Source organism: Lycorma delicatula, chromosome 11 (genome assembly GCF_047948215.1).
Source record: "Lycorma delicatula isolate Av1 chromosome 11, ASM4794821v1, whole genome shotgun sequence".
Classification (NCBI taxonomy): domain Eukaryota; kingdom Metazoa; phylum Arthropoda; class Insecta; order Hemiptera; family Fulgoridae; genus Lycorma; species Lycorma delicatula.
This window is the reverse complement of record NC_134465.1, coordinates 54120517-54134744: the sequence shown is the minus strand read 5'-3', so window position 1 is coordinate 54134744 and position 14228 is coordinate 54120517. Positions and strand designations below refer to the sequence as shown.

Genomic DNA, 14228 nt, shown 5'->3' with positions numbered 1-14228 from the left:
TTACACATTCATAATTGTCTTTGGACACACTCGGTCATCCTGTACTCTTCCCTTTAAAAATACAGCCAGTGGTTTCAAATTGTTTATACCATCTACGATTGTTATTGCCATTCGAGGGATCATGACGGAACGCACGTTGAACGGTAATTACAAATTCACACTTTGTAAATTGCAAAACACAGAACGGTTTCTGTTGGAAAGTTGCCATCTTTGCTAGCAGCACTTTCAAGCAGAAAGTACATGAAAAATTTTATGAGCTTGCACACAGCTAAAACTGTGCGAGTTGCTCTTTCAATTCATGTATAACTAATCAATATACACAAAACTTTAGAAATATTACATAGCTTTAAAATCCCGATATTCATTTTGAAAGTCAGTATAAAAGAGAATAATTCAATAATTAAAGACACAAATGACTGTAAAAAGTAATCATATATACAATGAAACTAACGCTAACTTTCAACATAATTTCAGGCTACATTTAGACATGTGTCACATCATTCTATAAACTTCTTATTTCAATAGTAAAGATTTTTTAACTTCATTGTCTCAGCCGTTCTTGTTCCACATCTCTCACCACCTCATTGTTTCCGAACTCGGAGTTACGTAAAAGTTCTTTGACAGGACTGAACAATAAAAAAGCTGATGGTGTGAGATCAGAACTGTAAGGTGGATGTTCACCTCCTGATTCTATTGAATAGCTTCCCGCACATTTTGAGCAGTATATGGCTGGCGTTATTATGTAGAAGAATTACCCCTTTTAAGAGAGAAAACTAGGAATTTCCTCCTTAACTGCGGGTTTCAACCCTTACGGCAAGGGGTGACCAAAATTTTGATGGATTGTAAGATGGGGCTTGTCGTATGCTAAACATGTGAAACTTTGTTCACATGCAACCAATGTCTCATTGAGTAAATTTGAAGATTTTATTAACTTTAAGTTGGAAATTTTTTTATCCCCGCCTTAGCACCGGTGAAATCTTTTTTCAACTTTTAAAAAAAAATTTAATTACATTGATTTATTAATGATTATTAACCTCTGCTTGTAAAAAAATTCTAACAATAAATAATAATTCAATAACAATAAAAAAAAAATATGAAAAAAGATCAGAAGTTATTAGTGAAATAAAATTTTATGTAATTTTCATTTAGAAAAAAAAAAGAAAATGAAGTCGGATTCGAACCGTTGGCCCCTTGTAAGGGCCAAATATTTCATTAATTAAAAGTTTTATTTGGCTATAACTCTGGAACCAATGAAAAAAAGTACCACTTATGATATATCGTTGAAAAGCTCTCAATGAGGGCTTATTTCTGCACTTAACAAAAATTCCAAAATCCAAATGTTTTGGATGTTGGGCTTTTTTGGACACTTTTGATCAAGTCGATTGGAATCGAAAGGGAAGGTGCACAATTAGATATTACAACAGTCCTAAATACAAAATTTCAACATTCTACGTCCAATCGTTTTTGAGTTATGCGAGGTATGTACGTACAGACGTCAGTCCGAAAATAGTCAAAATGGATTTAGGGATGGTCAAATGGAAATTCCGTTGAAATCTGAAAACCGAAATTCTTCACGATTACAATACTTCCTTTACTTCGTACAAAAATGTAAAAATCGAGATTTATAAATAACAGTTAATTATTCTAATTGGTCCCAAATAATTTTTATTGATAAATTGTTATTGAATTAACTACTGTAACAGTTCGATTTCGCAGATCTTGAAGAGTAGCAGGCTTAATTGTAAAACCCACCGGGTTGGTCTAGTGGTTAACTTGTCATTACATATCAGCTGATTTCAAAGTCGAGAGTTCTAGAGTTCAAATCCTAGCAAAGGCAAGAACAACATTTTTATGGATTTGAATACTAGACAGTGGATAACACTGTTCTTTGGTGGTTGGGATTCAATTAACCACACATCTCAGAAATGATCGCGACCTGAGACTGTACAAGACTATACTTCATTTACATTCATATATATCATCCTCATTCATCTTTTGAAGTAATACCTTACGGTAGTTCCGGAAGCTAAACAGAAAAAAATGATAACCCTAAAGTAAAAGGTTAACTCTGAGGTAAAAGGTTGAAGTAAAAGGTATATATTTGTTGTTTATAGTCTAATGTAGACATATTACAAAATACAATTACAAACGAGTGTTCCGATCTAAAGTAATAAAAAATATTATTACATTTGCGTTTTAAAAATTAAATTATCTATATAAAAATTAACGAGATAAAACAATTAATTTAATAGAACGTAATTATCTTATAAAAACAAAATTTATAAAAAAAAAAAAACGAATAATCATGTGTAATGACACGCTTATAATAAAATATAATATGAAAAACAAGTTTAAATTTAATATTATATTATAATACAATACGAATAGGATAGGGAAGCTTACAATTTAATATCAACGCATAACTTTATATTTAAATGACTTGAAAATAGTGACTGATATTTAATAATTAAAGGTCCGATGTTTAATGTAAACGGGTCATGGTTTTAAATGAACTTTATTAAAAATCTGTGAGAGATCTTTAATAATTAAAAATAGATTGTTTTTATTTTTATGTAAAATATCTATTTTTTAAACCGAATGAATATCCAATTTTAAGGGATTGTAAATGGGTAAAACCCCCAAAATTACAAAATAGTTTATTTCATTTTATTTTTGGACAATCTTATATTTTAGGTAGATTTCTTATGAAATCTACCTATTGTAATGAGTACCATGATTCAACTTCCGAAAAATTTCGACATATCTTCGCGTTTCACATCCCCCAGACCCCAAAACCACCGTCACCTCAAATGTTTATATATACATTTATATATATTTCGCTTTCTTGTAGACACGATAACTGCCGTAATTTTGCACCAATAACTTTCAAATTGTTCCCTAAAAAAAAAATCTCGGTCGAGTTCATTAATGGGCAAAATCGGACCATGGGGGTAGAATTAGGGAGGAGGGGCTTTTTAAAAAAAAAAAAAAATATCGCTATAACTTTCTTATTAAGTAAAATATCGAATTCGTTTATAAAGTTCCTACTATTCTTTGGATAAAGACCTAAAACGTATGTAAATAAAGTTTTTTTGATATCGATAACCATTGGCTCAGGGGGTGGAAAAAATGGGGTTTCGAAGACAAAAAAATCATACCTCCCTTAATAGGTACAGTATGGAATCGGTTTAAAATGGTTGTTAGTCCTATAAACATTACCTAAAATTTTTGTCTGAAACAAGTTTTTATATGACCAATCCTTAGGGCAAGGGATAACCAAATTTTTGCTGGAATTGTAAGAAGATGGGGCTTGTCGTATGCTAAACATGTGAAATTTTTTGTTCATACGCTACCGTTGTCGTATTGAATAAATTTGAAGTTTTTATTAATTTTAACGAGGAAATCTTTTTAATCTCCTACTTAGCACCGGTGAAATCTATCTCCGCCTTCCGGCGTGCCGAAAAAATTTTTTTTTTTTTTTAAGATACTTGCTTGAAAAAACTAGCGACATCTCTAAGTTCTGTACAGTACTACACAGTTTAAATAATTGCTCCAATTTGTTGGAGTGTTGCAGATGGAGTTAATGGCAACAGTCTTCCCCTACAGGATGTTCATAGTTTGAGATCTGACTGACTAGTTGCGTTTTAATATTAGTGGCTCTTTGATTCAATCTAATTCTAATATTTCATATGATCTATGGATGTAACTAGCTACCGGTGTACTCATTACGTTTCATAGCACATTAATTAATGTAATTAATAACATTAAGGCACTCGATTGTCTATAATCTCATTACGAATCGTGTTAAAATCATACCGTATTTTCTTATTCAATTCATCTATGGTGTGAAATCTGGTGAATAAATCAACTCTTAAGAAATCACCAGAGAAAGTTAATGACTGTTAACTAGCCAATTTACTTCGTATTTCGACAGTAATACTCTTGGGTCAGTTCAATCCCTGGGACGCTCCCAACATATTAATTATATTAAAACGTAGATAACGTAAAGTAAATAACGTAAGTAGATAACGTTAAGGTAAATACAAAATGATATTAAATATTAAAAAAATTTCACAATTAAGAAAAGTTAACGAATATTATTTTATCACGTACTTATGTACATTTTGAACAGGATTTAGAAAATTCAAGGATTTAAAAAAATGTTTTAATTCAATAATTAAAAAAATGTTATGATGTAGACACCACTTGACTTCCTTGTACGCCTATTAAATTACATAATACATTTTTTTTAATGAAAATACATAAAATTTTATTTCATTAATTACTTCTGATATTTTATCGTTTTTTTTTTATTGTTATTGAATTATTTTTATCGTAACATTTTTTTTACAATTAGAGGTTAATAAATATATTTATAAAAAAAAAAAAAAAAAGTTATAAAAACCGGAGATGAAGCAGATCTTTCCTTGTAAGAACGAAATATTTCATTAATTAAAATTTTATTTGGTTATAACTCCAAACCAATAAAAATACCACCAATAAAAACCAAAATATAAGTACCAATAAAAATAAGTACCACTTATGAAATATTGAAAAGCTCTCAATATAAGTTTATTACTGCAGTTAAGAAAAAGTCTAAAATCCAAATGTTTTTGGATTTTGGGCTTTTTTAGACACTTTTGGTTCAGTTGATTGCAATCAAAAGGAGAGGTGGACAACTAGATGCTACAACAATCCGAAATCCAAAATTTCAACAACCTTAAGTTAATTTAATTAAAATTTTATGATCGGTTTTTTGGACTTATTGAAGTACCAAAATACGATTTTTTATATAAAATGATTTTAAAATTACCAATATTTAAATAAATCTGATGTGGACATCACATGACTTCCTTATACGTCTGTTAAATTACTGAACACATTTTTAAAAGTACATAAAGTTTTATTTCATTAATAAATTTTGATATTTTTTTTATTCTTATTATTGGATTATTATTTAAATATTTTTTACAATCAGAGGTTAATAATTATTAATAAATCAATATATTTGAATTTAAAAAAAAGTTAAAAAAGTAGGTGAAGTGCAATTCGAACCGATGTGTCTTCCCCTTGTAAGATCAAAATATTTCATTAATTAAAATTTTATTTGGCTGTAATTCTGGAACCAATGAAAATAAGTACAACTTATTATGTATCGTTGAAAAGCTCTAAAGTAATTTAATAGGCGTACAAGGAAGTTATGTGGTGTCCACCTCAGATTTTTTAGATAAAGAATTTTTTATTAACAATGTTTCTAGGTATTTATGGTGACCCACCGGGTTGGTCTAGTGGTGAACGCGTCTTCCCAAATCAGCTGATTTGGAAGTCGAGAGTTCCAGCGTTCAAGTCCTAGTAAAGCCAGTTATTTTTACATGGATTTGAATGCTAGATCGTGGATACCGGTGTTCTTTGGTGGTTGGTTTCAATTAACCACACATCTCAGGTATGGTCGAACTGAGAATGTACAAGACTACACTTCGTTTACACTCATACATATCATCCTCATTCATCCTCTGAAGTATTATCTGAAAGGTAATTACCGGAGGGCCTACTGGGGTCCTAGTTATTTTGGAGGAAGCAATGCGCCCCTTTTCAGGAAGGAGTCGCATGTGCTGACTGGAAGTAGTTGAAGATAATTTTAGAATAGCCTTCCTCCATCCATTCGGTATAATGACCGAAGTAATTGAACCTTATTTTGTCCATTTCTTCTATTTTATACAATTCTTCTTTCTTTCGTTTTCCTGTTTAGCCACCGACAATTACCGTTTAGGTATTACTTCAGAGGATGATATGTATGAATATAAATTAAGTGTAGTCTTGTACAGTCTCAGTTCGACCATTCCTAAGATTTGTGGTTAATTAAAATCCACGATTTTGTATTCAAATCCATATAAAAGTAACTGTCTTTACTAGGACTTGAACGCTGGAAAAAAAGTTCCACTGCGGGTCTCAATTTGTACAATTTATTTTGAAAATTATTTACTCTTTTTTAAAAAGTTTAAATTCTTCTATACATTTTTAATCATTTAATTATGTCCAATGCCGTATAAAGAATGTTCACTTTATTGCGTACAAATACTTCTGGTCTAACTACTACACAATCATTTTATATTTTTGCTATAATACTCTGAAATTGATTTTTTGTTGCACATGTTTTTTGACAGTTTATACATTTGGCAGTTCTTTTGGCCATTTTGTTGAATCCATTCTCTTAAGTATTTGATTTTTTCTCTTTATTACACTGTTCCATTTATTTTTATCTTTTTATCTTCCTGTTACCTACACTTTCTATTGTAATGAACTCCGTTTTTTCAAAGGAGATATTTAGGCCAATTATCTGAATAATTTCTTTCAGTATTTGGGTTTGAGCGTCCTTAATTTCTTTTTTCCAAAAATGAAAATATCGTCTGCAAATATAAAATAGTTAAATACTATTATCTTAATTTTTGTACCCAAGTAGATGGTTTTGAATCTTTCCTTTCAATTCTTTTCTCTATTCTGTGATAATTTTCTTTAGGTTGTCGAATAAAAATGATGAAGTCTATCGTTTTTTCCAATTCTTGTCCCGTGTAGTATTATGTATTTTGTCATTATACTTTTCATTATAAAAGATTTTTTTTTAATTCTAGTTTATTTTTTTTAAATAATAAAAGAAAACTTATCAATTCCAAGATTTAACCTCAAAATTTAATATATACTCCAATTTATTGGTTCAGTATCGAGGGTGCCATTTTTGTAAAATAATGTAAACTTTGACCACAGATTGCATGAAGATGAACCACAACTTCACCTTAAATAGAATCCATAGTTATGGATCGGCACATTTCAGTCAATATTACTGACATTGTCAGAGAAGTCAGATTGTTATCAACATATCAGTACTTTTTAACAGTATGTGTCGATGCATTTAATGAATCTCGTGTCTTCATATTGAAATTGTTTCTTTGAATCGCCTTTATAAAACACTAAGTTTAAAATCATTATTAAATGTTTATTTTACCTATTATTTCAATCTAAAGTACAGAGTGATTTTTTAATCCTGTTATCCAATTTTAAATGTAATTTAAGAAAGGGAAATTTAGGTGGAATAAAAAAATGTATTTGTCACTTACAAAAGAGATTTTATAAAAACCTATTACTTACGTAATTGTTAAAGAATATGCTCAAAATGCCCACCCTTTGCGGTTATACACGTACGGACTCTTTTTAGCATATTAGCAGAAACCTTTTTAAGAATCGCATTGGAAATATTCGTGATTAAGTCTGTAATATTGACTTTAAGTTCATCAATAGTGTGAGGATTGTTTTTGAAGGCCTCGGATTTAATATAGCCCCGCAAAAATTAGTCAGGAGATGTGAGGTCTGGGGACCTTGGAGGCCATAAGACCTTGCTTATTATTCGATCATCAAAGAACTTCTGCAGAAAATCCACGGTTTCTCGAGACGTGTGGCATGTAGCGCTGTCTTGCTGAAACCAGCAATACCGTTCTTGAGGTACCAGGAGGGACACAAATTCGCGCACAATATTCCTGTATACTTCACCGTTTATGTCTGTTCGAAGAATATGGGTCCGACTATACGATGACGGATATCGCACACCACACACCAATTTTTTCAGGATACAAAGATTTGTCTTGTAAAGCGTTAGGATAAACAATCGGCCAAATTCAACAGTTTTGACTATTCACATAACCTCGAGATGGATCCAAGCTTTATCACTAACGAACACTGTTTTTCGATTCCGTTATTATTTACGAGAGACCTAAACTAACGGCAATATTGCAATCGCTTATTTAAATCTGAGGATAAAGCTCTTGGACTAATCTTATGCGATACGGATACGATTTCAATTTTTTAACAGCTTTCTGAACACTCGAATATGACAAACCGACTTGCGTGGAAGGTTTTCGTAAACTTTTCCGTGGAGAATTGAGCAATTTTGTTTTCACATTCTCGAAAACGTCATCTGTCAAGCGAGTTGGTCGACCACTACGTTTTCTGTCGCAAACACTACCTGTCTCTCGAAATCGGTTTGCTAGCCTAAAAATTGACATTTTTTCTGGCGAAGGAACACCAACAAATTTTATTTGAAGTGATTCTTTTACCCTCGCGTACGATTTCGTAGCAAAATGTTGTTCAAGAATGAAAACTCGTTGTTCTATGGTAAAAGACATTCTGTTCGTAACACGACCGGAAACGGCACAAAAGTTTACACAGCCCAAGGAGAATCAACTCACACTGCCGTATCTATACCGGTTGAGTAGCGCTACCAACTTCCTGTCACAAAAAAAATTTCCCTTTCTTAGAAAAAAATTACCAGACATTAACAATTGGGTAACAGGACTAAAAAATCACTCTGTATAATATATTTTAAAGAAATCGGTGATCAAGAAACAAAAATAAACTATCACAAGATACTGTTTGGCGTCCATATGAATCTTGTAGATCGATATTAAAAATTTTTCACGTTAACCAATCCTCGTTTGTTTATGAATGTACAGTTTTTGGTAAAAACAACGGTCACTTATTCCTAAAAAAAAAAAAATATTAACCTCTACTAAACCAAAAAACACAGCTATTTTCGTACAACTCATAATTTAGCTTACAAAAAAAATCTTTATAATGTTTCCATTAACGTTTGCAATAAATTACCATTTAAAAAATCTGACAACACAGTTGTAGGACTTTCCCTCGTAACCCGGCTAAAGCCGCGTCCCAGAAAAGTCCTAAAAATGTGGGTTATTTTTGATGCACAGCTTACACACACATACACACCCAAATTAATTAAAAATATTTATAATTTTATTTCAATATAATATTTTTTCGTTTATTTAATTCAATGATTCTAACTAAAGCGCACGCGAATACCGTATTTAATTCGCGCGGGTGCGGCGATACCAGCAGCGACGTTTGGCACTAACTAAACTAATGTAATTTCACAACTTACATAGAAGTAAATTTCGCTAGTACGGTCGGCAGACCGGTGTAGCCGCGAGACTTAACGCGCCGAATCAATTGTGTGATCGAATTCGAGACCCGGCTAGACAAGTTATTTTTTTTACATTTTAAATATTATTCATTTGTTTAATTCTACCGCTAACCTGTGGCGTCACAACATAGTTTAGAGAATTTTTTGGGGTTGGGATGCGAATTTACAAAAATTTTTTTGCTGCAAATATTGTTATTTTTTAATTGTTAACAAATGTGACTAAGAAACATATGAGTTTATTTAGGGTATATCTCGAGAAACTGAGTGAGGATGTCGTTGCTCTACAACCTCAACCGTTTGACTTTTTAAATTGAAAATTTAATGGCATCAATGCCCCATATTTAGAAGTAATCTGACCAAGTTTGGTCAAACTCGGTTAGAGGCCAACACATACACACACACACACACACACACACACCCGTATGAACATTAACATCCGGAAAATTTCTATCTGATTTTTTCGGTTCCTTAGGTGTCAAAACGTCAAGATCCGGTGAAAACCGCTTATGCCCAAATTTGACCGATTACAATACTTTACTTTCTAGAGCTATAGCGCTATCTAGACGGGAAAGTAAAGATTTCGTCACTAATTTATTAAAAATACAATAAAAATCTTTTCAGATGGGTGGATAAAGTGACAAATGAAGAGATGTTGCGGCAAATTGATGAAGAGAGAAGCATTTGAAAAAATATAGTTAAATAAGAGACAGTCTTATAGGCCACATATTAAGGCATCCTGGAATAGTCGCTTTCGTACTGAATGGACAGGTAGATGGGAAAAATTGTGCAGGTAGGTAACGTTTGGAATACGTAAAACAAATTGTTTGGTATGTAGGAAGTAAAGATTATACCGAAATGAAACGACTGGCACAAGATAGGGAATCTTGGAGGGCAGTATCAAACCAGTCAAATGACTGAAGACAAAAAAAACTTACGTTCTAAATAAGTTATATTCCATATTTCATCTAAATTAGAGGCGAACCTGTAATCGTATATAATTACCATGTAAAACGAGTTCTTAGAAATATTGTTTAACGAGGATATTATTCTACAAATCATCAGGTTTTCTGCCATACCCTGATTAATTATATATTTTTGTAAATTAAATTATTAAAATATAATATATAATTATATATATATATATATATATATTTATTATAATAAAATAATATAAAATGTTTTATACATATATATAAATACGTAAAAAAAAGACAAATTTTTTCCATACAGTTTGTAATGTGTCTCCATATATTTACGAGCAATCAAAGCATTGTAGTGTGATAGCAATCAGAAAAGCTTTTGTATTAATACATTAAAGCATAAACAAGTAAACCTAATTGAAATAATGATAACACATGTACTATTTCTCTAATCTAACACGGCTAAGTCGTTAAATATATAAAACTAAGTATACTCGTATTAGCAGTACTAAGAGTGAATTCAGGTACGAGTATATGACCTTCATTATATGTATTTCATAGAAGAGTATAATAATAGTAAAGAGAAAGAAATACAATAAATAAATTATATTTACTACAAACACGGGGTTATCCGGTTCAAAAGATAGCCTTGGATTTTTATTATTTATGAAATTGTTCCAAGAAAGATAACTTATCAATTAATATTGTAAAGTTGTATAATCGAACAACTTTTTTCCCCTTACCATTATCACACAAAGAAAAGAAGATACTTCTTGGAATTTATAATAATATACTAATTTGGTGGGAGGGGATATTCCTACCTCTACCCGCTTCTATCACAAAAGTAATTATTTTTATAATTACAATAATAATAAAAAAATTAACTTTATTCTGAGAATTTATTTTTAAATAATAGTTAAATTACATTTTTACGATCAAATCTTAATTTCATTTCGTTATATTCACTCCATGCTGCCTAAGGTAACTCAATCCTTGAGAAATATATAAATAAAAACTTGTATTCATCATAGAAATACGTAACTGTTTTAATCTCTATGACAATATAATACCGGTTAACAATGGCTTCCAAAGAAGATTAAGGCATTGGTTGAATTTTTTCCTAATCACAAAGGTGAAATTTCGCATGAATTTCTATATTTTCTTTTCTTTTAAAGAACGAATAAATATATATTTTATGAGAAAGAAACCAATTTATTAATATTTTATTTTCAGAGATAACAATCATTTTTTGATTCAATCTTTTAAAATAATATGAATTCATTTCGTTCTTTTTAAGTTTAACTAGTTAGCTGTGTCCACTGGCCAGTATTTCAGCGTTTTTCTTACAATGTCATAATATAAGGAGAACGAATATTCGCTCATATCTCATCTCAGAGTTGAAGAAAAATTTTTGGTAAGATCTCATTAGGTGTGACTTGAAACTACCCGTCTCAGTAGATCAATTAGGTTTCAAATTATTGCAGTTTTTATTTTTTCAGCATTTTTCTTACCAATTCATAATACATACAGGATTAAGTATTTTATGGTGCTGTTCTTGTCAGGTTTTATTATGGTTTCTCCTGATGCATATAGGTAAATGGTGGATTTCCTCGGATATAAAATTCATTTTATATCGTTCGTAAATGTTTTCATTAATAAAAACATTACAATACCAAAAAAATTAAAATTACGGAAAATAATGGCAAAAACATGAACTAACTGAATAATAAATTTTATTGTCTACTATAAACAGTACGTTGCTTACACCAACATTTGTTCTATGATTATTTATTTTTATAAAATTTCAACAAAAGTTATGTTTGCAATAGTTTTTTTTTAACAAAATGTAAAAAACAATAAGTATAATAAATGTAAATGTAAACAACATATACTGTTTATAGCATATAATACAATTTATTATACAGTTAGTTCATTTTTTTCCCGCTAGATGGTAGTTAATTTTTTCCGTTAGATGGCTCTTCATTCAAAATAAAAATGTAAGCACACACAGCAAAAAAACAAAGCACCATGCTTTTTTAATGGGAAGACGGTAGAAAAAAAAATAGAAAGTTACATTGTTCATGTCCTAATTTCGTAAAAACAGGGACGAATAGAAACAAATCGTTATAATGGGGAGTTATTAAAATAAAACCATTTTTACTTCAATTTTTTAATAAATCTCTAAAAAAAACATAAAAATTAAATATATTTTCGTATTTATATTATATTAAGCCGATATCTATGGCAGAGTGGTAGTATCTCAATCTTTAATCTGGAGGTTTTGGATTCAGGTCCCGATTAGGCAAGGCATTTTTTCATAGCTACAAAAAATTGTTTACATTACCATTCATCTGAAGCTTTTATACAGGATGACAGTCAGAATAAAACAAAAAGTAGAGAAGTTATATGCTCTCCTTCAAAAAGCCAATTTAAAACATTCAACAGATCAATTCATGGTTTCGAAGGAACAGACAGTAAATATTTTCATTGTATCAAAAAAAAAAGAAGAAAAGTGTAGTTAGACATCTAACAAAGCTGTGGTTCAATTGTAATACCGTAAAAACCGTATAATAGAAACAAATCGAAATAATGGGAGCAGATGAAAATAAGTAAAAAAATCAAAAAAAAAAAATCAGCTTTAATTTAAAATTTTGAATGGAACGCTAAGAAAATACAGAATTAAAATAAATTTTTATAATTATTTACAGATGTACTTTAATTATATAGAGTGATATTAAAGTACGGGAACGGTTTCATATTTCAAAACTGAGAGATATTAGGATGTAGAAAAAAGCGCGGATCTACATAGATATAAAACTATCATTTTATGATATGTCTGAAATATTCAATATAGAGCATCCTGGATGCTCTATATTGAATCAAACCTTCTTTTTTAAATAGGAAGGTAGCCACCATGTGATACACTATTTAATGTAAAGTTTTACGAGAAAAAATACGCTTAAAAAATTTATTGTATTAAATAATTTAGGACTGAATGCGTTTGGTTAGATTTTTAAATTAGGGTCTTCATAAAATAATTGTGGAGTTTTGAACATAGATTAAATGAAAACAAAAAAAATGTTGGCAACACAGTTGTTATTATTTGAATATAATATTTTTCGGTTATTTAAGTCAATGATTCTAACTAAAGCACGCGCGCATAACGTTATTTCATTCGCACCGGTGTGAGGCTACTAGAGGACACTTTAAATATTATTCAATTATTTAATTCTACCGCTCACCTGTTACGTCACAACATAGCGGATGACTACAAATGCTAGTCTGCCGAGGGCGTTTAATCGAGTTACTCGGTCGTGGTAGGTTCCCGAGTGGCTAGGGTACCGGCTTGGGCACTGGATTGGTTGGAGACAGGCGCATTGGCATCGTGCCACGGTTATATTGGTATTGTTTGTGATTCGATTTGGGGCTCCCGCTGGTGGAGATGGCCGCGCCGCCGGAGTATGTTAATCCGTGCGACCGGTGGCGTAGCTTCCCTCCGACGGTGGCGTCCTGATCGTAACGCCACACGAGACACCATAATAAGATCGGGTGTGGATGCGGGGTTTGTCCCCGGCTCCTGCGCGGACCGGAATGAGGTTGCGTTCCCCTTGTTAGGTGACCTAAATTGGTCGACTTATTTGGATGTAGATCTGAATTTCTATGTTGCGTAAGACATAATTTTGATTGGTATGAGTGTAGCACTGATTTGATTTTAAACTCGTTCGTTTTCTGAGGTATTCACAGTCACGAACGGTGCTGTCAAATCTGGACTAAGCACGGTGTTCGCGATTCCACGGTTTCGGTCAGTTAGTTTGAGGGAATCATGTTAGGTTGGATGTGAAGTTGTCTGTTTGAGGACTACGTGAAGGCGAAATTTAATATATATTTCACTGATGCAAATGTCTGCCGAGGCATTTAAGTCGGTGACGTCCCGACCGATGCGTGGCTGATGACTGCGAGATGTAATCAGTTAGAGGGTCTAAGGACGATCTCCGGTAAAGCCCCTCAGGGCTCGGAACGAAGGGGGTGGTGTATGGTGTGGCGACCGGTAACGTCACAACGTGGGTGTCTTCCCTCTACGGGATTGGGATGACTACAGGTACTGTACGTCAATGCTACATTAGCGCTCCTTGTAATGAGAGGAAGAACTAGTGACGCAGTATACCCATATAGCCACTAGTTTATTAAGATAATTTTTTGGGCAGGGGTGCGATTTTGCGAAAAATTTCTTTTGCAAATATAATTTTTTAATTAACAAATGTTAATGCTAAGAAAAATAAAACCTTTTAAGTGAAATCTCGAAATTATGACGATGACCT

General features: G+C 31.6%; 1 protein-coding gene across 2 annotated transcripts in view; it reads right to left on the bottom strand.

Annotated features, from left to right (window-relative positions):
• The window catches only part of LOC142332074 (guanine nucleotide exchange factor for Rab-3A-like), a 183083-nt gene that overhangs the window by 34902 nt on the left and 133953 nt on the right, over positions 1–14228 (bottom strand). The gene's annotated exons all lie outside the window — the stretch shown is intronic.